The 3,457-nt window shown below is 43.7% G+C and overlaps 1 non-coding gene across 1 annotated transcript; it reads right to left on the bottom strand.

Moving 5' to 3' along the window:
* Positions 1–1,468: 1,468 nt before the first annotated feature.
* MIR9186D-1 (microRNA mir-9186d-1) lies at positions 1,469–1,546 on the bottom strand. Its single transcript, NR_129165.2, is given in 1 exon segment — positions 1,469–1,546. It is a non-coding gene; the product is annotated as a microRNA mir-9186d-1 (primary transcript).
* Positions 1,547–3,457: the final 1,911 nt, after the last annotated feature.

Genomic DNA, 3,457 nt, shown 5'->3' with positions numbered 1-3,457 from the left:
CCCATGCTCACTAGGAATGTTTGGTTCAAATTGATTCCCAACTACCTAAATGCCAAGAACACATTCAATATGGAGTCCAAAAAAACATCATTATTCACATCCATCATTCTCTCATGAGTGAATGTCACAGAATCTCATACCTGAGTACTAAGGAGGACTCCACGGGTCAGCTGCAAAACAATAATACAGTATTAGGCATACCACACACACTTTCCTAGTTATCTGAAGGTCAGAAGGTCTGTCGGATGCCTTGAACACTTACCGGGTTCAAGCACTGTCTGCGCAATGATCATGGTGAAGTTCACCATGGTATCTAGACTGCAATCTGGAAAACACGGGATGCCATCGGTGTCCACTGTCAGAACTTCTAGAAATGAAAAACCCAAATAGCCTTTATGTGGGCCACCACTGCACACCGCATTTCTACGTGGAATCTCACAGTCCTCTCACAACTATGCCATGGCCACAGACACCTTCATCTGCTGGCTGGTCCCCTCAGAGAAAGAAAAATCCAGTGATTAATGTGACTTGGGAGATCCGTGGTAGTTACACTGATATCTACAAATCACTTAGAAATACTATGGTTCACAACTAAGCTTTGTCTTACATACCAAATGGTGATGAATGTGCTTGCTAATACATATACTGGCCCCAGAATTCCTTACCTGACAACCAGTAAATAAGTCATGGTTAAAATGAGTGGAAGACACCTCGTCACTCATTCGCATATGAGGGATTTTCCCCGTTAACAGCCATGAATTTTATCATCATGTCGTCTTATCAGGACCCTGAAAAACACACAAGGTACATGTGAAAACACAGAATTTTGAGGAGTGGGACAACTGGTAAGGACTCTCATTTCCTACCTGAATACCTGGAAAGAAGAGATGGTCACCTTGATTTAGTTGCAAAAAAAATTAGCGTTCATCTAGTGATCTGAAGACCAGTTGGCTCATGCTATGGTTGAAGCCCACATCACCACTTATCTGCATAACAGCCAAGTCCTTGGTTTCGGACAATATTACAGCCATTGTGATTACTGCACAGGAATCTGAAAGTCATGAAATGATTGTAAACTACAAACCTTTCCCCAACAGGATACCCGTCAGCAACCTCGTCCACTGTGAGACACTTCAACTCTACCTGGATAAGTGTAGTGATCCTGAGTGGACACCACTGTCACCAACACGTCACGCAGTATTGGCTACCTGGGAAAAGCCTATGATCCACCGAGTGGGTTGGCAAGGCAAGGTAAGTACCAGCATGCCTGCAATCCTGGAACAGGCACAGTAGCCAACCTAAAGGTTCTCTAAAACGGAAAATTGTAAAAGCATACGTAAGAAGATTGGCAAGGAATCCATCATTTCTTACCTGAATCCCTGCAAGAGAATCATGGCCACAATGAGTGTTAGCACACGGCATCACTTACCTAGACATGTGAGCATCATGAGGTCTGTGCTGGGCTTTTGTATGGGGAGGAGGGCGGCATGTCTGCTACTGTGGACAGGCATTACTTCAGTACCAGTGATACCGCCAACCTCCCCCTACAAACAAGGTAATTAACACAATTGTTAAGAGCATCCTATTCACTTACACTCATCTTGAGTATCAGATAATGTGCACAATTGTAGGACCCACTTGACAACAAACCAGGTTTAGAGTCAGGATCCCATAACAACCATAGTTAGCTCACTGAGATCTCACAAGAATCTGAAGAAACACATGTGACAACAGTGTTTAGGATCACAACTTGTTTTATGACCACACCCGCCAACAATGCTTTTCACTTCCATTACGATGAAACACACCAACACAACATGGATATTCCTATTAAATCAGGTCCAAATCTTCCGTAGCAGACACCATCATCTCTCATGAGTATGCCCAAAATATCCTATGCTTACTAACTACTTTGGGAAAGCCAGGGTATGCAGCATATATCACACTCTGAGGATATCAGCAGTACACGACTTATGTCTGAAGAAGAAAAGAAAATTCCCACAATTATTAGGTGAACACTTAAAACAAAGAGGTGGAAACTGAAAGTGTTAAATACACTGTCATTGCTGCCTTAGGAACATGAAGATCGGCTGGTCTGTGCTGTGGTTTAGGCCCACTTCATGCCTGAACCCTATACCTACTGGATGCCTGCATAGCTACACTGGACAAACTTCCTGGTGTTGAGCTCACAGTGACCTGAAAGACACACTGTGGAAAACATGTGGCGTACAAGCCTTTGGCTACTGAGACAATTGCACATGGCCTTGGTCAATGGCTTTAAAGGGAGACTCGTGACCATTACCTCGACACTGGCTCAGGCGATGACACCTTCTTCTCATGAAGAGACACCTGCAAACATTCCACAGTCATTAATGTGGAGACGGACCTTGGGAGAAATTACCTGGAAGTCTCCCTAACAATCCATCAGTATGGGGGCATAAAACGAATGTCTTAGCAGGTAGACGGCAACAGCCCATACTCACTATGATTGCTTGGTTGTAATGGATTTTGAACTGTTTATATGCCCAGAAAACACTCAACATGGAGTCCAAAAAATATCATAATTCACATCCATCTTGCGCTCATGAATGAATGTCACAGAATCTCATACCTGAGTACTAAGGAGGAGTTCACGGCTGAGCTGCAAAACAGTAACATGGTATATCGGGGAAACCATACACACGTAAGTAAGTAGACATCTGAATGTCAGAGGTTCTGTCGGATGCCTAAGGTACAGGTCATCACTTACCGGGTTCATGCAGTGTCCAGGCAATGATCAAGAAGAAGTTCACCATGGTATCTAGACTGCAACCTGCTAAACACAGGATGCCATACGTGTCCACTGTCAAACCTTCTAGAAATCCAAATGCAAGGAGCCTAGTTGTGGGCCACCACTGCACACCCCAACTATACCTGGCATCTCGCAGTCCTCTCAAATCTATGCCATTGCTGGAGACACCTTCATATGATGACTGGCGCCTCAGAGAAAGAAAATTCCAGTGATTAATGTGACCTGAGAGACCCGTGGTGGTTCCTCTAATATCTTCCAATCACACAACAATACCGTAGTTCAAAACTAAGTGTTCTCTAACATACCAAACTAAAGATTCAATGTGCTTGCTGGTATCTGTATGGTCCCTAGAATTTCTTACCGGAGTCCTTGTAAACAATTCATGGTAATGATGATTGTGAAAGCACAGAATTTTGTAGCGGGACACCCAAGATTAGCTGCAACATTTTCTTCTCTAAGACACCATCAACTTTGCCAGAACACTTTGCAGAACTCCAAGGTCTGGACCAGGTCAGATATGACAACATTTCACCACGGGACACCTACAACATTTCCATGGTTGGTACTGTGGTTCGGCCTACTATGAAATGGATGTGGATACAGCAATACCTCATCCCTGTCGGGTTAAAGAAAAATATTCTCTAAAAGATCACATGAACAACTTGG

Source organism: Eptesicus fuscus, chromosome 1, assembly GCF_027574615.1.
Source record: "Eptesicus fuscus isolate TK198812 chromosome 1, DD_ASM_mEF_20220401, whole genome shotgun sequence".
In the NCBI taxonomy this organism is placed as follows: domain Eukaryota; kingdom Metazoa; phylum Chordata; class Mammalia; order Chiroptera; family Vespertilionidae; genus Eptesicus; species Eptesicus fuscus.
Note: the sequence above shows the minus strand (reverse complement) of the source record. Positions and strands in the feature narration are given on the sequence as shown.